The sequence below is a fragment of the Hippopotamus amphibius genome, chromosome 8 (assembly GCF_030028045.1).
Source record: "Hippopotamus amphibius kiboko isolate mHipAmp2 chromosome 8, mHipAmp2.hap2, whole genome shotgun sequence".
In the NCBI taxonomy this organism is placed as follows: domain Eukaryota; kingdom Metazoa; phylum Chordata; class Mammalia; order Artiodactyla; family Hippopotamidae; genus Hippopotamus; species Hippopotamus amphibius.
The window spans coordinates 132,523,016-132,546,476 of NC_080193.1; the positions used below are offsets into that span (position 1 = coordinate 132,523,016).

Genomic DNA, 23,461 nt, shown 5'->3' on the forward strand with positions numbered 1-23,461 from the left:
GGTGGGTTTTGGGGGTGCAGCTGTGAAGGCTGCGGCTCTGCCGCCCCGGCTCTCCCCTCCCCCCACCTGTACGAGGCTGGGCCCGAGGAGCCCGCGCTCCGCGTCCCACCCCCTGAGGCTCGGGCTTGGTCTTCCCTGCGGGTCTTCTCACTGACATTCAGGCTGGGGTCAGGAGGCTGGGCGCGCCTCCAGAGCGCGCGGGGGGAGCCCGGGCGAGGGCTGTGGCCTCTGACGGTGGGGAGCCAGGGGTCCGCCCGCCTCGCAGGCGCGTTTCCAGGCCCAGGGAAGCCCGTCTGCCGAGTAGGGGAAGCCAGACTCCGGGGCGAGTAACGGGAAACCAGGTAAGCCAGTCCCGCCGGCGTGCAGGCGGCCCAGTGTCTCCTCTCTCCCAGGCAGGTGGCGAGGGCGGCCCGCAATGGGGAGGGCGGAGGAAATCCGACACCTCCGCCGTCTTTCCCCGGCCGAGCCCCGCCGAGCTTCCCGGCCAGGCGCGGCGGAGGGTGTGCAGGGCGGCGGGGCGAGGCCGCGGGGCAGGACCCGCAGCCCGGGGCCAGGGCCGCGCATCGGCGCGCTGCGGCCCAACCCGGCAGGCCCCGCATCCCCCTGTCGGCGTCTCGTTACGTTGGCCCTCGGCCGGCGGGTTCGCAGCGCTTCCCCGCCCCCTCCCCCCCCCTTCCTGGCCGAGTCCCCCGCCTCCACTTCCGCGTTTCCCCGCTGGGTCGGAGGAGCCTGGGCCGGAGGTATCCGGCTGGATGTGGCGGCCGCGCCGCCTGGGTCGGCCCTCGGGGAGGCGAGCGGGAGGAGGAGCGGGCGGAGCAAGGAGCCGGGGAGGCGGGGGCGCGGCGGCGCCGGTGCGTCGGGTTACACTCGCCCTGCCTGCCCGGGGGTGACACCCACGCGCTCCTCGCCGCGCGTCCCGGGGCCGAGGCGCTGACTCGGGGGAGGCAGACTCCGCCCCGGCCGGAGGAACTGGGTGCTCCTGCCCTCGCTCCCCTCGCGCCAGAGGATCGATCTCAGGTGTGTGCTCCCTGGGAGACCCCCCGTGCCGCCGCCCCCTGGGGTGTAGGGGGGAGTGGTCTCTCTCTGACTGGGTGGAGTCCGCCGTTGGGGTGGGTGGTGGCGGAATCTGAGGAGAGATTTAAAATGTTTCCCCACCGACGGAACGTGGGCTTGTTCTTACAGGATTTAGCTGTTTACATTTTGGAGGTCGGTGGGGTATAATAGCCTCCTTGGTTAAGGGGCAGGACTTTGGGGTGAGGGCTGCTATCTAAATGAAAGTTTGCTGCAAACTTTTGGCTTGTGGATGCCGCTCGTCTGAGAGGAAGGACTGTTGCTCCCTTCCAAAGCAAGGGAGGGAAAGATTCTAGAAGGGAACTGTGGCTTCTTTGAGATCTTAGCTGCAGGAGTGTGACAGTTGTAAGAGGAAATGGAAGGTGTACACTGATGAACTTAAAACAGCCCCCATACCCCACATAGCAACTTCTGCGAGCAAAAACAGATTTGCAGAGTGCTTTTGGCAGGAAGGTGTACCCCTGTGAATGAAGTGCGGATCTTAGCCCTTGGTCTCTAGACTGCCTTCCACCTTCTGCAGGGGAGTATTCACTCCAGGAACTGCCCTCCTCAGGAGTTCCAAAGTAATTTACAAATTCACACGTTCTCACACTAAGTCTTAGTGACAGGGGCCAACCCAAATTACACAGCACTTTATAAATATCATGGGAGCGGGTGGGGTCCCCTATAGAAATAGCTAACAGCTAATTTGGTCAACTTTTATACTTGTATAAATAGGTGGGGGGTGGGAGGGTAAGTTCCACTGAGTCTTCATTGCTTAAAACAAAACTTAGTGTTTTGCATATGTTCCCAGGTTTAATAGATGTGAAGTTTCATTTTGGAGTGTGGAGGGTGATGGGAACCACCACACTGGGGCCATGCACTTCCTGGTAGCTACTGACTGCTCTAGTCTGAGTGCCACAGCTCTTGCTGGCCGCGGTCGGAGTGCAGGATGCCATTGCTCAACGGATACCATGTGCAGCGAGGCGAAGCTTATGATAAGGATGTTGAAACCCTCCTGTGTTTCTTACAGGGCGATTATGTCAAGTTACAACACTCCCTTGGTTTTTCCAAATCAACTCTTCAAATAATGCAATAGTACCTTAGTAATACTGGGTAGAGAGGAATTTGGGGTTTGAGAACCAGCAGTGTTGGGGCTGTCCATTCTGATATCTCATATAGTCGCTTTATTTTATAAAGACATTCTGAGCACAGTTAATACTCGGCTTCCTTCTCTCTCCCTCCGATTTATTAAAAGATGCAATGGCTTAGCTCAGTAATTGACAAGAGGACCACAGAGCTACCAATTGTCAGTGCCCCCTCCCCTTTGTTTTCGTAACTATTTAATCTCATAGCTACTTAGAAATATTTGACTATCATTGTACATAAGTCATACTGGTAAACAGTTATAATTCTCACATTATCCTGTTTGGGTATTAGTTTTCCGCTTTCATCACTAGAATATAAATTCTGTGAGAGGGCGTGGTCTGCGTCACACACTTCTGTATTTCTGGTACCTACAGTGGTGGCTAGCTTGTGATAAGGGCTCAATAAATGTTTTCTCAGTGAGTGACTGAACTGTGGGACATACTCTAGCTGGGTGTAGTGGGGGGAAGAAAACCAAAGACTTTGGCTTTAGGTAAACTATTCAACCTCACTGGGCCTTGGTTGTCTCATTGACAACATTTAGATCATAATATATGATATCACACGTGTAAAATCACTAGTGATGTTCCTGTCAGGTAGTAGACTTCAAAATATTAGCTTTCTTCTTTCTTATATATTTTACTTTTTATATTCAAAAAGGGAAGACTTGGGCAAAGAATGCAGATAGTTGGGTAATTTAGCTCTTGCATGTTATGAATCAATTACCCAGACTTTTTCTCTGTTAATTTGGTGTGTGTGATCGAGGTGGGGGAAAGGGAGGTTAGTGGCAGCTGTGGTTATTAAAGACGAGAAACAATTTCCAGATCATTATCTAATTTCTCCTCTTTATTTTTTTTAATGTGATGAAGTTTCTGCTTAGGTTTTCCAAAACTTGATTCTTTCTACTTGTTGACAGCTAGACTCACTAGATTTTCCTAAATACATAAGCAACACTTCAGAAAGAGCATCAAGAATCAGATATCTGTAACACTTGACTTCTTAAATGAAATTTTCTGTATGCTTGTGCAGCATTATATAGTAACAAGTGCTAGGTAAAGAAAAAGTATGGTTATCCTGCTTTTGAGAAGGTAAGAGTTCATTTAACAAGGTAAAACGTATAGATGTGAAACAGTTAGAGACCAGCATAAAATCTTGCATAGTCTCGTACCCAGTGGTAGAACATTGGCTATAATTGTTGTGGTTATGGAAGGGAGAGGTTAACATGGGCTCCAGTAGTTGGAGACAATTTTGTGGTGAAGAGAATGTCACTTCAGCAACAGAGAGACTTGAAGTTTCCTGAAGATTACAGCAGATCATTTTTATTTCAGGAATGTTTGCCATTTTGTACTTAAGTGTATTAAAAAGTCAGCACAATCATATACTTTCAAAAATAAACTTTCTGTGGAAAAGCATAATAGAAACCTACAGTACAATTCTGTATGTGAACTAAATAATACTTTTCACTGTGTCTCTTAAGTTTTAAAGCCCAGGATTGGAGTTAAAAATTGTAACTCTTCTTTCTTGCCACTTTTAACACCCTTGCTTAAAAAAAAGTGTCAGATGGCCTGCCTGTTACTCTATCTAATTGTGTATAATAGGATACCATTTTTGTCTGAAATTTCGGGGGAAAATTACTAGTCATTAAGTTTGGGACCTCCACAACTGGTTAATTTTAGGATTGTTATTTTGAAAGATAGGGAAGGACTGAATGGAAGGACTGAACGGAAGGACTGAACGGATGGTGTTATAAAAGCAGTTGTAGATATCCTTCAGAATACTCAGGAAATTCCATCAGGACTCATCACCTTTGAGATAAGAAGAAAACTTGGAAGTTGTTTTATAGAGGAAGAAGCAACTAATAAAAGGTGTGTTGTATGTTCCTTTGTTTTAGAATTGTTGACATGATGGGGGAAAGAAATGTAGGAGGGAGAGATGATCAGATTCAACTGCAAGTGAGAAAGACAAGGGCCAACATGGCTTCAAGCCAGGAGATCTCTAACAACTTTAGACCTCTTCCTGTATTCCCTAACCAGGGGTTGATCTCAGGAGCATTTCAGGAAAAGGAAGCATGAGGAGCTGATGGTTTGAATACCTGAGGATGTTTAGGTAATGACTGTGGTCAGAGTTTGTCTAGAACTGTGATTTTGTGTCCTGATGTGAATGCAACCATTTTTTTTTCTTGTTTTCCAGGATTTTCATCTTTTATTGGCAGTTCTTACTAGTTCTTTGGGTTAAATATTTCTTCCTATATCATATCTGTGTTCTTGTTTTCCATTTTTCAGTTGAAAATTTTATGTTGATTCTTTCAAAATAAGATTTCTGATTCGTGCAGCAGACAAAACATAGTTTCTGATTTTATTTATTAAAAAAATTTTTTTTAAATTTATTGGCTGTATTGGGTCTTTGCTGCTGCATGCGGCTTTCTCTAGTTGTGGTGAGCAGGGGCTACTCTTCATTGTAGTGCGTGGGCTTCTTATTGCGGTGGCTTCTCTTGTTTCAGAGCACCAGGCTCTAGGTGCTCGGGCTTCAGTAGTTGTTGTGCGTGGGCTCAACGGTTGTGGCTCGTAGGCTCTAGAGTGCAGGCTCAGTAGTTGTGGTTCCTGGGCTTAGTTGCTCTGCAGCATGTGGGCTCTTCCCAGGCCAGGGATTGAACCCTTGTCCCCTGCACTGGCAGGCGGATTCTTAACCGCTGCACCACCAGGTAAGCCCAGTTTCTGATTTTAATTAGGTCAAGCTCTGATTCTACTAGTTCACCAAAATCAGTGGGAAAAAATTAACTAATAGGGAATGTTGCTCTCTTAAGTAAGAATTTATTGTGACAAAATGTATTAACAAAACTCTAAACATTACTTGGGGATATCTTTTACTTTTTCTGGCAAAATGAAATGATTACTAATATACTTTATTCTGTAACAGTTAGATGCTATTAAAGCGTGAGCAATGACTGCTTCATTTAGATTTTTCTAGCCTCAGATTCTTTAAATAGTGACATGTCCTCTGTGGAATTTCATATTTGATTATCTACCTATATCCTTCAGACCCCACAAATTATAACAGAGAGGCTGTTTTCTGAAGCTGCTACTGTCAAATGACGTGGCCTCCAACTTGGTCATGGTCACCTTTGACTTGGTGACACATGCTTATAAAAGCTTTGTTACTTACTTCATATGCACAGTGACCACTAAGTCTGGTTATTCACACTAGGAACAAAAGTGATGTTCAAGGTAAACATTTTAGGAAAATGTTTATTAGGATTTTATGAGTTTCAATAAAACACAATACACTTCTAAATGTATCTGAAAAGAGATGAAAATAGTACGTCTTAGAGTACTTGGTTCTCAAAATTTGTTTTCCTTTTGTTTAAACTGAAGAAAGAAAGGATGTTTTGTTTTGCTGTGGTAATATGAAGACTGCTTTGATCATATCACTCTTTGCTCTACCCTTTCATGGGTCACTCTGCCCTATTGCATTAAATTCTAAATATTTGTCTTCGAATCGTGGACCTTTCTGGTCTTGCCCCGATACTAAACTTCTGCCCTTCTTTTCCCTGTGATCCAGTCAAACTGGACTATGTGAAATTCCCTAGATCTGTTTTATTCCTACTGCTGCCCCTATGCTAATGTTCTTCCTTCTACTTCACCTCTTTGAAATCCTGCCAATCCAAAGTCCTGACCACAAGGCTACCAGTTTTGGGACGCTTTCCCTTACTGCCCCAGTCAGAAGTGTTCTGTACATTTCCTGAATCCTTCAACTACTCTTTTTATGCCACTGTTAAGTGTCTCATTTACTCCTGTGTATGGTGATTATTCGAAAACATGCATCATTTCTTTTCCTGCAGAAGATTATGCAGAACAAGGGCTGGATCTTACACAATTTTATTGATGTCACGTGCCCAACCCAGGTTCCTGCATGTGGGGACACCTAGTAAATAGTTGTTGAATGAATGGTTGACTCATAACTCACTCACCCCTTAATTACCAAGAATAAATGATTTAAATGGGTGGGTGTGATTGGACAGCAGGTAACACACAGGCAGTTGCATTTCAGATAATCAGTTAAACTGAATCTTTATCTGTTTTCAGGCCTTCCCTTTCTCCCTACACATTTGGCAGGTTTTATATCTAAAAGATAATTTGTTTTAGGAGAAAAGGAAATTGCTGCCTTTGAACCAAAGTTATAAAAGCCATCTGTGAAGAAAATCAGTGGAGGAATCTGCAAATGAGGTCATTTAATATCCACTAAGGGATCACCTTCATCAGGGCTCTTAGGGCTCCCTTCTCTTCACTAACTTCTCCCTTTTTTCCCACCTGCCCACCTAATCCAGTCTCTTAAGAAAGAACCCAGAAAATTAATCCATAACAAGATGACTGATAAAATCAGCTCGTCACTTTCTCGAAGGTCTCTGGATTCTAAAGGGACAAAAACCTTGGGGACCATTTATGTAGGCTAGGTACAAGGAGCTTTGGTGGGGGCAGTGTTTACTTCTGTGCATGCCTGAAGTCACATTATAGCCACCTACCTATGGCTTTGGTCAGTCTCTGCACCTGTCAGTTTCTTCTCTAAAATAAGGTGGCAGGATTGCATGAATTTAAAGACCTACACGCACAAGGTGTTTTATTGATCTTGCTGTGTCTTCCAAAGGAAAGCCAGTCTTGGTCAGTGGGCTCTGTTCAGCACTGGACCTGCCCTAACTTTTCCTTCTACTTCCCCAAGTCTAGGGTGTCCTTTCTCTCAGACTCTCCAGATGTGGCATTCACATTGGGAGGATGCTGGGTTCCCTGCATCTCCCTCCTGGCTGGTGCTCATAGGATCTGTTACAACAAATACCTTTTCACTTTTCTCTTTAATTATGTTGCCCTTTCCCCTATCCCAACCCACCATTAAGCAGCAGGGATATTTATCTAAACAATATAGATTCACAGAATTTCAACATAGGAATGGGGTTAAAGATCTAACCCAACCCTATCTTTTTATTATTGATAATAAATCGTAATGATAAGTATCATTGAGAGCAGTCACCTTTTTCTAGGCCCTGTGCTAAGCTCTTTGACACACTATTTCATGTATCAGCAGCGAACCCTGTTATATCAGTGAGGACACTGAGTTCCAAAGAACTGAGTCACTCAGAGCCACAGTTATGTTCCGCTATGACAGAAATCCCCTTGAAAACTGTGTAAAGAAATAATGGACTCAAGAGATAATCCTGCTTACATTTCTGTAATGTATTTCCTGCTTTTTTGCTACTTTTGGATTCCCCTGCTGGACTCATTGAACTTTGCCTTTTAATGCTTCCACTTCCTAGTACTTGATGCTGTGTGGTTCAGCAGTTTCTGCCAGTGATGCTGAACTTGTTCAGCTATTGAATGCATAACACAGTATGACTGCTTGAAATAATATTCCTTTTGATTTGACTTCTAGGAACCATGACATTGTTAAAATCCTCTTTAGTCTTAATGAATGTGTAAACAACCTGCAACTTGGTATCAATCTGCCTTTTCCACCCCTACACCGGGGTGTGTGAATACTAGTGAGGAAGTGAACCCAGTCATGCAAACTGGAGGCACCTACAAGTTTATGTTCTCCAGCTTTAGCCACAGGGCAGTTCTTTTATCTTTACCTGTTTCTAGACAGCACCTTTTCTTGTTTCTCCCCATAGTTTTTCCAAACCTTCCGCATTTTCTTTGAGCCTTTTAGCCCACTGTGCATTTCTTTACCAGAAGATGATTGTTCGTGGTTAGAGCAGACTCAACTGTTCCAACAGAAAGATCGGAAAATAGATAAACGCACGAACACAACAGACGGCTATTTCTTGATCGTGTCAGAGTCTTGGTTGGTGGATGGCTTTCCTCTAATTGATGACTTCAGGCATCCTGGAACCTTTCATTTTGTGATTCTGCTGTCCCTTAGGACTTTGTTTTCAGCTGTCTTCAGCTTCTCTGAAAGAGAAGAAGCCATATCCAGTTTCTAAATACTTAGTCTTGAAGTGAATGTAACAATTCCACTCACATAGCATCAGCCAGAAATTAGGTGCACAGTCACACTTATCAAGAAAGGGAGATTGGAAACTAGTCTGGCTGGGAAAGGAAGAGATTATGGGTTTTTGCTGAAGAGTTAGCTGTCCTCTTCACAGTGACCTTGCCTCCTGTTATACTGAGAAAACAGAGTTATCGTGTCAGTATCTTGACATCTTAATATTTTGTTCTCCTTTCCGCGTCTTTGCTTTATCTGAATCTATTAACTCTATCATTAACTACCAACTTAGATGTAGAGTTATCCAGAGTTTATGGTTTCCCCCACGTGCTAAATCCCCCGTTTCTTCAGCTAACTTACTCTATGAAGTTTCTCCATGTTCACCTGCATTTTACATATTTACAAGAATGTTTAGGATTCTTGCATCACAATGACAAACAAGACCAAAACCCCAAATTATTCCTCCTCTATGCACTCCCCTCTAGCTACATACTCATTCTCTCCTTTCTTTCAAGCTACGCTTCCTAAAAGTTTTTTATATGTTTTGTTTCTACTTCCTTACCTTCCATTCACCCCATAACTTTTGACAATTTGGCTTCTACCTTAGATGAATCTGTTCTTGTTATGATTATTGGTGTCTCCCTGACTGGCAAATCCATAGGATCTTATTGCTTGACATTTCTGTGATTCTGTTGATTCCCTCCTTTGTGAAATTGAACTTGTACTAGGCTACCATGACACCATGACACTTTGGACTACTCCTCATGGGCCTCTTTGCAGCTTCTTCCCCTTGATGTTGTAGTTCCCAGGGTCTATTCTTAGCTCACTGTCTTCTCATTGCAGATGCTCTCTGCACCATCAGGTACCTCTGCATCTTTGGTTTCAGTGATTTCAAATCAACACCCCCAACCACACCTCTTACCAGATTTCATACTTAGTGGATATTTCCACTTGGATGTTCCACAGTCAAGATAGGACTCTTCACAAATCCCCCTTCATCCCCTCCCCCATGCTGTTTTTCCTCTCATTGAAGAGCACCACCATCCTTTCTGCCATCTACATCATCCACTCATTTGTTAAGTTTATCCGTCACCTAATATGTGCCAGGCATTTTTCCACAAATTAAAATTATAGTGGTGTACAAAGCAGATACAGGCTCTTCTATTGTAAAGTTTCCAGTGTCAGGGAGGGGGAAATTTCCCCCTCTACACTTCTTGAGTTCTTGTGGCTGGACTAGTAATAAAATTGACATAAGACATTAACAGGAGAAAAACAAATTTTAATTTGTGCACACAAAGGTCTTATTGAAATGGGACATAAGAAATGGCCAAAGCAAGCAGCTTTTATATTTTTAGACAAAGAAACAGTACATTTGTGAGGAATTGACAGGACAAAAGAAATTTAGGTTTTGGTGCTCAATTAGTAAGGAACCTAAACAGGATTTGGGCTTAAGGTATTAAATTAAAGAAGTACCGAAGTTTGTTTATATAGGCATCTCTGCCCAAATTCCCTATCTCTGGCCTGAAGGGTTTACTACTTCCAGATGCATGGAGTGTACCTTTCACATGACAGATTTATTTCCAGCTTTTAGGGAGACAGAAAGGAGGGTCAGACTGTCCCTCTTGCATTCACCATTTCTTTAGGAACTTGAATCCAAAATAATCAATATGCCATTGTGCATATTTTGGGGTGGCCCGCCCTGCGCCCCAACCCTATTCTAGGGGTGGAGAAAAGAAATAATAATGATTAAATAAAGGTGAGATGTATGAGCTGATGAGAGCTGTGTGATTATTTTGGATTTGGACGGTTTGAGAAGGCCTCTCTGAGGAGCTGACATTTGAGCTGGGTCCTGAGAGAGCAGGAGCTAGCTGTACAGAGATAAGCAGAGCATTCCAGGCAGAGGAGACAGAGGAGGCCAAAGCCCTAACTGTATTCTTGATGAATCTGATCGGCAGAAGAAGGTAAATAAAGCAGAACATAGTGAGAGTCAGAGATATCTTTATTAGTTTCCCGTGGTTGTTAAACAAATTACCACAAACTTGATGGCTTAAAACAACAAAAATTTATTCTCTCTTAGTTCAGGAGGCCAGAAGTCCAAAATCAGTATTACTGGGCCAAAATCAAGGTGATGGTAGGCCACGTTCCCTTCTGAGGCCCTAGGGGAGAATCTGTTCCTTGCTTCTTTCAGCTGCTGGTGGCTCCTGGCATTCGTTAGCTTTTGGCCACATCACTCCAGTCTTTGCTTCTGTGGTCACATTGCCTTCTTCTCTTCCGTGTGTGTCAAATCTCTCTTTTGCTTCCCTCTTATAAAGATACATGTGATTGCATTTGGGGCCCACTCTGAAATTCAGGATAATCTCTCCACTCAAGAGCCTTTATTTAATCACACTTGCAAAGTTTATTTTGTTGTTGTTATGTTAGATAACACTCATGGGTACCAGGATTTAGGATGTGGATATCTTTTCAATGCCACTATTCAACCTACCACAGTGTCCAAGAGAATCTTGAAAAAGTAGACAAGGGACAGATCCTGTCGAGCTGTACAAGCCAGGATAAGGCTTTTAGATTTCATTCTAAGGTTATATAAGCCATTGGAGCATTATGTGCTGGTAAATGAAATGATATGGTTTTGCTGTAAAACACCGTCTCTCAACTTTTTTTTTTCATTATGTCTTTCCAAGAAGAAAAATTAAGTTGAAATTAATTAATTAAACATTTAAATTAATGTTTCCCTAGCAAGAGTGTATTCCTTAAATATTAAAAAGTAAGATTTTTGTTGGGTAGAGTTGAGCTTCGGAGGACCACAGCTTATTATAATATGTAAGATTTTTCACCGTCCTGCCCCAAGAACCTACTTTGTCCCCTTGCGAGTGTTGCTTTTCCATTGAGTGTGTGTGCTGTCAAACACTGACCTGGCTTTGCATAAAGTGGACTGGATTATGGTGGGTGGGCGAGGGAAGACTGGAAGCAGGACTCCAGTTTAGTCTCTTTTAGTTGCCCAACTAAGGCATTATAGTTGTAAGGACAAGCAGGTGTTAACAATGGAAAGAAGTGGATGGATTTAGGATTTGTGTTTGCAACCGAGTTAGTTGACTGAACTTTCCGATAAATTAATTATCTGGGGAGAAGAAACAAGAATCAAGACAAAGGCTTACATTTTTTTACCTGAGCAGCTTGGGCCATAAACCAAGAAGGGGAGAATTGGGAGAGAAGTAATTTATGTTCTGTTTTGGCTAGGTTAAGTTTGAGGTGCTTCTTAGACGTTTCCTTTGGAGATGTCATTTAGACAGTTGGATAAACGGAGTCTGGAAATGCTGGGAGGGGTTTTCGCTGAAGATATGGAGCTAGCAGTTATTTGTGTATAGGTTGTATTTGATCCTGGGTGGACTCACCTGTGGAGAGTGTGGGGGCCACTGGAGCACTGTGTTATGTTGAAGAGTGGGAGGAGTTGTCACTGAGATAGGAGGGAAACCAGGAGAGTGCGGCATCCCTGAAGTTAAGAGTTCAAAATATATTTAAAAGGAGACATTAAAATGTTTTTAAAAGCTTATTGGATTGAGTTGTAGAAGTAGAGACAGTGCTTAGAGACAACTCTTTCAAGTAATTGTGTTGTGAAGAGAAGCAGAGAAATGGAAACTTTCCTAGAAGGAGTTACTGGTTAAGGGAGGGTTTCTTAGAACCAGAGGGTAATAGAATGATTTTAAGTAGAGAGGAGAGGTTAAAATGATTAGCTAGAGAGGAAAAACTGATGAAGGCAGGAGAGAGTGATGGATAACTGTCGGAGTACAATTCCTAAAGAGGCAGGAAGGGAGATGTAGGGGCAGATGAAGAGATTGGTCTCCACTAGGGTCAGGGACATTTTATTCACAGTAAGAGGAAGCTCTGCAGAGAGAGTGGGCACAGAGGCTGAAGATCCTGGTTCGGGTGGTGGGAAGATGGCATTCTTACCTCCTGTTTCTTCTTCCCCAATGATGTGCGGTGATGTTGGGGTAGAACAGGGTGAAACAGGTTTGAGAAAAGAGGACATTTGAATTGGCTATTTTGAAACATCCTGGGAAATGTAATAGGATTGCTGGTCAATGTGGATTGCCCATTAGAAACTTGTAGCCATGAATTTAATTGAGGTGAGTTGTGGGTGTGTTTTTTTTTCTCTAGGCAGTTTCTTTAGCTATTTAGGTAGAGGTGTGGAGCAGGCAGATACTTGGGCTTAATTAACTTGAGGATTTTCCAAGTAAGTAAGAAGCAGGAAGAGAGGAGCAAGGGAGTTAAGGGTGTTTGCAGGGGAGAGTTTACAATCATGGACCTTGACCATAACCTGAACAGAAAGGGAAGTGAGTGTGTAACTGATAGTGGAAATTGCCAATGGAATGGAAAACCAGATAATGCCAAGAAGCTGTTGCAATGAAAATAGCAGAGTACATGAGCTAGAAAAAGAGAAGATGTTGTTCATGTGTAAGATGCTTGAAGCTGAAGTCTCAGAGCTGGTGCAAGTAGTCATGATGCTAAAATCAGAGGTTATGACAATGAGAGCAGGTGGCTGGGGCAGGGTCAAAGAGAAGACCATCAGAGGTGAGGTGCTTTAGGAACTGGGGCCTCCATGTGGATGTAGAAGGCAGCAGAAGTGAAGGCAGTTATGAGTTTGGAGAGGGAAACAGCCAGGTGTTTAGGTCATCAGCGAATGAGGGGAAACAGCAGTAGATGGGTAGATGACAGCAAGAAGGGATGATGGATGGTAAGCCTAATGACATGAATTTCAAAACAGGTAAGATTTTTGAAAGAGGATAGCGGAGAGATTGGAAGGTGAAATGAAGAGACAGTTAATGATCTCCAGGCTGGAAGATTTGTGGAATGGAAGCAGGAGTTTAACTCAAAGTATTTACAACTAAAATGGAATGGGTACTGTAGATATAGATCTTTAATCTGGAGTGGGGTCCTGGGAGCCCTCTGTGAAGCTAGGTATTAACTCTTTAATCATTTAATCATAGGAAGGTCCCAGGAAAGGGGCTAGTTATCATCTGGTTTAGAGATGTTTTGATATTTCAGCAACCGGTACAACCATCCCTGTTTATACTGGCTGAACGTTAGACTTAAATATAAGAACGTAAACGGCTTCCCCTTGGTGGGATGCTGTGAAAACAGCGTAGGTAGGCTTCAGCCTTCGAAATCCAGATTAAATCTTGCTTTCTCCGTGTTTTCAGGTGAAAGGAATATCGAGAGAAGGAAAGGATAGATTTTGAGTTCTAGGGGGCTTGACTTAGAAGGAGGAGGGCTGAGGTGAGAAATGGGGCAGGTCGGGCTTCTGGTGACGATTGAGGTAAGGAGGATTATGGAGCGTGCAGGGATTAGTGCCGGAGGTGTCCTGGAGGAAGCTGGATGCAGACCCCTGGCAGCTCCTGTTGACGTGGTGGCCAAGGGTGAGCAGAAGCCTCCTCAGCGTATCTGTAGACCTAGGGCACCTCCTGATGGCTTGGTGGCCAATTGGAGTGTAAAGGCCTCTTTGGGGACGGCTCTCAAGTGGCCAGGAGCGCCAGGTGCTCTGAGGGCCTCTTTCTCAGCCAAGATGGTGGTGCAAGCCCTGGGGGAGGTGCTTTCTCCTGTTTGGCAGAAGCTGAGGAGTGCTGCTTCTGGGGACCATCATCGGAGTCAAATGTGTTTAGACTGTGTGTTCTCCACTCTGTTGTTAACGGTCATTGACTTAGATGGACCCTTAGGAGTTTGTGCTGGGATATTTACAACCAGTCTCCTGACTTCCCTTCTCCCAGATGCCTGTGCTTTTAGTTTATCTCCCAGCACTGCTTCTGGGACTGGGAAATGGGAGGATGGTCTTCTAAATTCAAATGTGATTCTATCAGTCCTACTAGGAAGGTTGTGACAGTTAATATAACATGTATCAACTGACTAGCAAGGTCCTTGTAACACAGTATATAGCCCAGGAATATGCTTAAAAGCCTTTGTTAGTGATTTATTGCTTACTGGACACAGATGAAAGTCCTTTGAATGGCACTTAAAATCTCCAGAGGTTTACCCTTTCTTGTCCGTTCAGCCTCCTCACCTCCTCCCTTGTGACTGCTGTGTACCATCCTGCTCTCTAGCCACACACATCGCACCCCCTTGTCCTTGAAGATGCAGCATTCATTCATGCAGTCCTGTCTTTGCTCATGTTCCCTTGTATCTGTTGAACCTTCAACATTGATTTAATTGTTGCTCTTTCTACAGATCTGCCCTGATGATATCTCCTACCTCTCCTTAAGCCCCTGGGTAACTACTCCCTGACAGGGCCCCTAGCACAAACCTTATTTGTATCACTCATATTTGTTGTAGAATCTTCTTCTCCACCTTATGAGTTCCTTAAAGACTAAAACTATAAATTGTTCATCTTTGTTTACTCACAGTATAACACAGTAGGTGCCGAATGAATCTGTTGAATAAGTGAAAATTCAATACATATTTAGTTTTACATATCACCTTTCTGTTATGAAATCTAAATGATTTTTGTATACCCTCTTTTTCTTTAATAGTGGAGGCAAATTTTCTGATGAAGCAGAGGATGAAAGGAGAAGAAAATTGGTGACCATGTAGTTAGTATGGGAGGCAGACTTAGTCCTGTGTTCTTTTTCTTTTACCGAGTGGCTTGTATTTATTTGGGTTAGCCAGTGACTTTTTTCACCATCGTAATTGTTTTATGCTGAGTTGTAATCATTAACTTTTTCAGTTATACCCCCAAAGGAATACAAACATCAAACAAATGTGGGTTTCCGGTACTGGTTAGGTATGCTTGACCGGGCAGTTTCCTGTGCCTGCTTACAATTGCAGGATTGGTGTGTGGAGCCTTTTGAAACCTTGGTTAGAATGTTCCATTTCTTTTAGGTCTCTTCGAACCTTGGTTCCCTTGATCTTACATGGATGAACTGACTAATTATATATAACAAAGAAATGAGATAATGTACATCAGACATCAGCAACCAGAGTCTAGTCAGAGAAGGGTGGGAAGAGCACACGTGAGATGAGGTGGCAGGAATGAGTCCCTCCGTGTGGTCGGTGGATTAGGAGTGGTGGTAAGAGAGCAAGGTGGGCTGAGGGGTGGTGGAGGCATCTGTGGGGAGCGGAGGGGATTGTGTGGACGTGGGTACAGGTGGTTTGGGGGACATAATAGACTGTTGACTGATGGTTGGCATGCACTGAATGAATGGCCAAACAAGACCCTTTGGGCACTTAAGATGACTCTTGTTTCCAAGTTCTTGCTGTGTGGTTTGTCAAAGTCATGGTATATGTTTTTACGTCTTAAAATCAGGGCATGATCCTAAGAAGGGACACATTCTTGAGAAATATCTCAATTTCTTTAAAAAAAACATTGACTCATAGAGTTGACTGTTTTGGTGGTATTTTGGTTTTATATTAGTATTTTTTTCCCAAGGTGGATGGTGTTTAGGGTTTGTGATTGAGCAAGAACTATCTGAACAAAAATAAGTACCAGGTAATACTCTGAATAGAGGACAAAAAACCGTTCTTATGGTTCAGAGTTGTCCCGGCGACTTGAGTTAACTCAGGACACACACGTTAGATGAAGCCTCTTACGGGGACTGTTTTAAATCCGCTGACTAATTGAGCTACGAGAGATAGACTGTAAACATTGGATTCCATGTGATCAGAGTCTGAGGTAAAGCAAAAGAGCCTGCTGCCTCCTGTGACCTCTGGAACAGATAACCTGTGGCCTGGAGTCAGATCTGTGTTAGATGCTGGCCTTGACAGGGTTTTTATTTTTGATAGAACGCTCCACAAATAACAGTATCCGTTCTGTGGAAGAGAATGTTTATTTTGGGGAGAGATGCTAGAGAAACGCTGGAAGAGGCCTGCTTACTATTTTTTTTCAATGGAAATGACAGGATTCATTTCCCCAACCTGGGAGCCTTAAGTGCACTTGCTTGGTCAGAGCCAAGTGCTGTCTGGACTAAAGCAGGGTTATGGCTGCCTTTGTTCTCTCTAACCACAGCCTGTATTGCCCCATTGAGCACTGCACACATGGGGGCCCATTGTAGGTTATGTATGAGCAAAGGGAGTTGCTGACAGCAGATAATACTCTTATGCCTTATTTACATTATCTCAAATTTTCAGTATAAGTTGTGAAATAGATGAGATTTTATGCATGAGAAGACGAAAGCTTACAGTCAGTCACACAGAGTTGGAATTCAATTCAGGGGGCTTCTCTGATGATCTCTACACGGGCTGCCTCCTGCAGAGAATGTTCTATTGACTGGTCAGTGGTGTGATTTGAATATGCCAAGGACAGCACCCTATGACTAGAAGGAGTCCAGCTGTGCCTGGGGGAGTAGCTGTGTTCCTGCGTGTCAGCGCTAACAGGGCGGGGACGGGGGAGAGTGTTGGCCTTCATCCAGGAATGGTCTGTCCTTTCTCCGCATAACTGTGGGCTTCCTTCAGCATTGGCACAGTGAAGGGGTCCCCTGGGTGTGTTGTTGGCTCAAGAGTTTCTATGTTTATGGAGTTCGAACCCTAGGGAACACTAAATTCCAGTAAGTTCGATCAGCTTTGCAGTCACTGGTTTAATTAGTTGTTGGGATTTCTAATGTTGTGTTAAACTTTAAATCCTTGAGACGATGTAAGATGAAATACTAGAAGTTCGAAGAGTAGTTTAGGGGTAGTTTAACTCAGGCTTAAATAGTTATTGTGTCAGATGCTCAAGACAAACTCATCCCAGATAGGGTAGGGACTGTTCTTCAGAAAAAGGTAGATAATTCTGTGACATTTTCTAGTTCTTGTTCTAAGAGTCCTGATAAATTCTAAAGGCAAGCTGTCCCTATCCTTTCTCTGTGTGGATCTTTTACTCTGTCTAGTTCATTAAAGATGAGAAAAGTTGTATAACAGGAAAATCACTCAAGCAGTGGTCAAATGATATGGGATTTAGCCAGATGTCAGCTATCTGTCTGCACGGTGCTCTTTAGCACACTTACTTTTTTTTTTCACTTTCTCTCACTCACACATACACACACATAGATTTTTTTTTCTTATCACAAGAATAACAGATTCTCATTCTAGAAATTTAAAAAATGATACACACAAGGAAGATAATAAAAATGACTTTCAACCCTGTCATTCAAAGATGAGATTTTAAACATTTTTGGGTATGTCCTTCTAGCTTTTATATTTGTGTGGGTGTGTGTGCACATATACTTTAAAACAGAAACACACACAAATACTATTTTGTTTACTTTTATTCTCTTAATAATTAATTTTCTATTGCCCATCACCCCATTTCAATCCAGAGTGTAATTAACCCAGAAAGAATTAATTCCTAAGCAGTCAAGAGATTCTGGAATGTGTAACATATTTAAGGCTGTCTGCGTATTTCTAGACCTTTATAATTATTACCAGCATAATAATGTCACTTTTTCAAGTTGAAGTGGGGTAAGAGGATGTCAGTCCTCTTTTGGCCTGGTGAGTAACCTACCCTTGTGGTCCAGTTTGAATGGGAAAAATGGCAGGAGGCTCTGGAGAGCAAAAGCCGGGGTTGTGGGATCTAGCAATGCCATGCAAAAGGAAATGTCCAGATGATCGCAGTCTTTTACATGGGAATCTGAAGTCCAGAAAAGTCAGGTGCTTTGTTGAGGCTGAGATTGTCACAGGGTAGGTCTGGCTCTGGTTGCTGCCTGCCTGTCCTGTGATTGCTGCAGAGACTCAGGATAAAGCCTGAGAAACCAACCATGCTTTGGCTGCTGCCAACTAATGACCAGTGGGGTAGGTGCAAGTGCACTGGGTGAGGTCATGCCCGAATGTTGCTGTGTTGATGTTGGAAACTGGCATTTTGACAGGAGTCCTATTGGAAATGTCATTTTGTCAGTCATTTTTGTAAGATCACAGGCTCAAACTAGGGGCTAAATTTTTTGGATTAACTTTGGGTTTCACTTAACATTATCTCAAAATTTATGGTTGAGAAGAGACTGTTGAGTATAAATTACTAATGTGCTCTGCTGATTTCCATCAGCTATGTGCTTTGACTGACAACAGTGCAAGCCTAGCCCACTGGGGTCTGGTGAATTACATCTGCTCAGCCAGAGTGTTTCTTGAGCTGGAATTGAAATGCATGGCTCTTTAGTTTCCAGTGTGATGCCAACACTCAGGCAATTGACTTTTGCTCTTCAGTCTCCAGCAGGGGGAAAATTATGAAATAAAATGGGGAGAGGCCAGGCATCCTCAAGATTCAAACCCATAAATATAAATAACTGTAATTAATCATATGCAGTCTCTCTTGTCTGTTACATCTATACCCAGTGTGTCAGTAAGTTTCACACAGCTCTTTAGCGCCCTGTCTGTGTGGTTGGTGGGGAGTGTTCCGAGTGCCTCAGCTTGTTGAGATATGACCTAGGGTTCTTTTCCAATATGAGTTCAAAATCAGTTCAAGATATAATGAGTTGTGGGGGGGGGGGGGGGAGGGCACCTGCAACATACCCTGGGGAATAGAAGTATAAAAAAGACTTCTGCTGTTGGCATTTGAGAGGCTCCCTCAGTTGACACTTTCTCTTCTTTGTCACCAGCTTGTTAGACAGAATGGCCTGGAACAGTCTTTCAGGTGTGTAAGTTCAACAGATATTTATATTCAAGATTATTCCTGAAGCGTTTGTTTTCCTATTATAGAATCCTGTTTTTGATTGTGGTTTACATTTTTTACTATTTTCTCATGTGAAAATAATTCCTCTCTCTGTTCCCATTATGTCCTTTTTTCATACTTTCATCTACTTATTATGAACAGGGCTAATGGTGTCCTTAAGAAAAAGCAACTGCTTTTACTCTTATTTCCTTGGAAAGTATCCCCTGTGCTGTAGCTAGGGTCAATCTTCTTTCTTCCCTCCCTCTGTATAAATACCACCGTATCATTGCACTGATGAGGACCTTCCACAGATTTTTTGTTTCTGTCTTGTCAGGATAAACACCTTGCTAGAAGGAAGTCATAGGTGACTCGGCGCCTGTCTGGCTCTCTGACCTGATCTGGAACACACTGCGCACATCATTCACTGTGCTGCCCCTGCAGTGGCCTCTCAGTGTCCAGTAGAGGCCAAGTGTACACACACTGTGTGTCTTTGCATGCCTGTCCCCTCTGTGTGGAAGGCCCTTCTCTTAGATCCCCACGTGGCTGGCTCTTCCTCCTCAATTATGTTTGCGCCAAATAACCTGCATGGACTTTCTAAAGTAGATCCTCCCTACCCCCGGTCACTGTCCAACCTAATTATTTTCTTCATGGCCCTGGTCAGTTTCAAAATACTCAATTTTTAAATTTGTTTGTAGAATTATTTTTTGTTTCCTCCAATCTATGAGAACAGAGAAATTGCCAGCCCCTAGAGCACTGCTGAGGATATAGCAGACCTTCAGTCAATCCCAGTTGAATCCATGTTGTAGGAATGAATGTAGCCCCTCTTTTCATCTTCCTTGGTTGGGTAGTTCCTTCAGTGATACTTTCCTGAGTTTTGTTGAACAGTTTGCTTTTGTTATTTTCTTAGAGTGTATAATTTTTATCTTTCCCCCACCAATGGTAAGTGAGTTTTTCATAAGCCAGTTTCCAACAACAAATTTTGAAGTTTTTTAGGAGCGGCAGATAGCTGCTTTTTTGGGTCCGCTTATTTGTAAACATTTCTTTAAACCCAAGAGAGCACAGGAAAAGGTTCTAGTTGCTTCTAGAGCAGAAGCATACAGCTTTGCCTTATTTTCTTTTCATATACATAATGTGAATTTGTTCAGATGGGGCAGAATTGAAATAAGAAATTTTTTAAAAATTTATTTTATTGGCTGCGTTGGGTCTTTTTTTGCTGTGCGTGGGCTTTTAGTTGCAGTGAGTGCGGGCTACTCTTCGTTGTGGTGTGCAGGCTCCTCATTGCTGTGGCTTCTCTTGTTGAGGAGCACGGGCTCTAGGTGCGTGGGCTTCAGTAGTTGCAGCACATGGGCTCAATAGTTGTGGCTCACAGGCTTAGTTGCTCTGTGCCATGTGGGATCTTCCTGGACCAGGGATCGAACCCGTGTCCCTGCATTGGCAGGCGGATTCTTAACCACTGTGCCACCTAGGAAGCCCTGAAATAAGAATTTTCTTTTTCATATCTTGGACTGTGTGCTTGTATCTGGTTTGAAATTCTTAATCTTCATCAGAGACGTGTAGTTTATTTCATCCACACTGTGTACCGCAAACTTTAGACATGATCTGGTAAGGTCCGATGACCTAGAACAAAGAAAGGAAGGGGGAAAATGGCCCTTGAATAGATAGAGCCAGAATGTTGAAAATCCAAATACTAGAATGCTAATAAGTTGCTTCTTTTGCCTTGCTCAGGGTTATTTATTTGTATTTTAAACACAGTTTTAGCTAACTTGGCTCTCATTTTTCTGACCACAGTGGCAACAAGTTAGGAGTGAGCTGGAGGGCTCAAAGATCAGAAGGGAAAATTACTGTCAGGCCAATAGTTTGGAAGAAAGAGGAAAACTTTGTAAAGCAGATACAGGAAGAATTCAAATGGGCACTGTGTGGTTTGGAGCCACTGAGTAAAGAGGTAATAGTATTCAGCTGTTCCTGAGGACATTGCCCTAGCAGCACAGTCTAATGTACATAAGGATGGCTCTAAGTCATCAATTATTGAATTCCTGGTTAATATTTTTAAGAAGACAAAGTGGGATTTGTATTTTTGAAATATTTAAATTCAAAATAGTTCAGACATTTAAAAAAAACCCCAAAACTGTAAACTCCATTCAAATGTAAGCTCTTAGAAGGCAGGGATTTTGTCCTCAGTTGTACGTTTAGTGCCTGGCATATGTTAAATGATCAGTAAATAATTATTGCATGAAAGAATGAATTCAAGGCTTAATCATCCAACAGTGCTAAATAAGTAGGGCATTAAGAGAGTACCAACTTTAATGTAGAAAGTTATTTTCCCCCCTGCACTTATTGAATGAAGAAAAACCATAAAATAATACAAATTTAAAGTTAAAGTAGATCTGGACATTTTCAAAGATGCTTCATTTATAGGTGAAGTGAAGATCAGCAAATTCAGATAATTTGCCTGAAATCACAAAGCGAGTTAGTGGTATAGACAGAATTACAAGATGAGTCTCCTTAATCTCCCCTCCTAAAATACTCACTGGTGATTTTCTTTTTTAATCTCGTGTTTCAAGAATTAAAAAAATATGGAGAGTTTTGGTGTGTGTGTACTTTTTTTGGAGGGGTGGCGGTTTTAGCAAGAATATTGAGTAGAACCCCTGATTTTCTCTCGCGCATGCTATTTAAATTTTAGACTGTCAGATGCTAGGTTATTAGCTGTGTAATGTTGGTACACAGTATTTCATGCACAGTGACTAGACTTGTTTATAGTCTAGTACTTGAAAGCTTTCCACTTAGGGTGTGTGCCAGTCCTTTTAAAGAAAAGAAAAATCTAAAAGGAGAGGCTTGGAGAGGATGCCTCATTCAAGGGGGAAGAATAAGATCTTATGACCAAGACTGTTCTAGCCAAGATGACTGAGATGGAAATACAGCTTTGTTTATTATTTTTGCATAGGTGAAAGAAGACCTACTATCTTTTCTTCTTTTTGAGGGGTCAGGGGATGAAGCATTTATAAAATATTGTATGATTTGTATTCCATACTTTTGAAAGAAATTTTTGTTAGAAATATGAATTACTGCAGTCTGTCTCTTTTGTTGTCTGATTCTTACTTCCTTAAGGGTGAGACATTTTTAAGGGAGTGTCATCACTAAGCTAAATAGTATATAATTATTTTGATGTAGTACATCTTAGATTTTCTTTGCATCTATGCTTTTTGTGTGTAATTTGACCCTTTGTTGATAGTTAGATTTATACATGCAGTGGATTACTAGACATGAAGGGGAGTGAATTTTAAATGCAAATTTCAGCAGCCTGTAGGGGAAAAAAAGGCTACAGGATGTAAAAGTGGTTAGCTTTATTTCCTGGGGATCTTTTCCAGCTCAAGGAAGCAGAATAACCGGTCTCCCCACCCCATGTATTTTTTGGTCTCTGTTACAACTCTCAGCCATGGCTTATGCATTAACAGAGCTGTAATAAAGCTGTAATTAAATTTAGAACTTTTTTTTTTTTTACAATGTAACGAAATTAAGTTAACTGAAATTATTATGCTATAACTAATTATCATAAAAATTATGTCATAGTTTTTTGTGAGCTCAGGATTTCATAAACTATCTTCAAGTATTTCCTAAAATGCATTTTTAATAACATATATAATGCAGTTGCTACTGGAACTTTTGAAAGAATTGGTGCATTTTCCTTGTGTTTGGTGATAAAAATAATGAATTAAGCTGTTAACTCAATTAGCATCAGCATTTTGTAGTAAAAAAAAAAAAGGCCAGTTTTTCAAAGTTTTGTTTGTGCTTATAGCACTTGAAGGCAGATTCTCAAACCTACTACATCTGTGCTATTCAAAAAAAGAGATTTTGGAATAATGATCTTAAGTCTCTTTAAGATTTTTTTGAGTCTTAGAGAAATGCCTACATTTAGTAGGTAGTTTTTCCTAATTCATAATGCTTTATTTCTTAGAAATATATGATACTGGATAACAACAAAACAGATCTCTGATTAAGATCCAGGCAAATAGAAGCTTAATTATCTTAAGCACGAACATGCTAAATTAATTGAAGTTTTCTTAGGGTGTATTTCTTTTGACTAAAGTTCATTATCACCTATATGTGTTAAAAACCTTTTCATTTGATTCACAGTGCCTGCTCACTATTTTATAACACCTAAGCCCTTTTTAATAAAGTACACTTATTTATATGGTGAAGTAGACGTTTTCTTAAGAAACATTTTAGGGTGTGTAGTCAATAGCCATGATTGTGATTACTTTATAAGGGTTTGTTATGTTTATAATAAATCTGGATGAGAGGCTTGATGTATTTTAGCGTAAAGGCAGATATTTTGAGCTCTGTTGTTTGATTTGCAGTTTATTCTATAATGAAGTAAAGGCTTTTTTCTTGTCTTAATTACGGAAGTAGACTCTGTAACAGCACGTAAAATCTAAAAAAAAAGGGGGTTTGCTACTAGAGGAATGTGAACCATTTTCCTAACCCAAAAATAGGGTTAGTAAAGGGGCAGAAAGGCTGCAGGAAGTTCAGGACCAGTGTGGTTTGCTTGCTTAAAGAACTTTTTTGTGTGTGATTCATTGATAACATTTCTTCTTCCTCAAGACTGAATTAAAGCTTTTTTCATTGTCTGCTGTATTCTTTTGAAGTGAGGCAATAATAAATGCGAGTTTGTTATTTCATAGTAAGCATGCTATCCAC

At 42.1% G+C, this 23,461-nt stretch overlaps 1 protein-coding gene across 4 annotated transcripts in view; it reads left to right on the forward strand.

Moving 5' to 3' along the window:
* Window positions 1-237: 237 nt before the first annotated feature.
* GPD2 (glycerol-3-phosphate dehydrogenase 2) overlaps window positions 238-23,461 on the forward strand; it is a 131,140-nt gene continuing 107,916 nt past the window's right edge. The window contains exons 1-2 of one of the 4 annotated variants that reach the window (XM_057745035.1): window positions 832-1,017; window positions 3,890-4,061. The gene's annotated coding sequence lies outside the window, so the exon portion shown is untranslated. Of the gene's footprint in view, window positions 342-830; window positions 1,018-3,889; window positions 4,062-23,461 lie in introns of those variants that run through there. The other 3 variants (XM_057745036.1, XM_057745034.1, XM_057745033.1) reach the window with 3 other exon arrangements.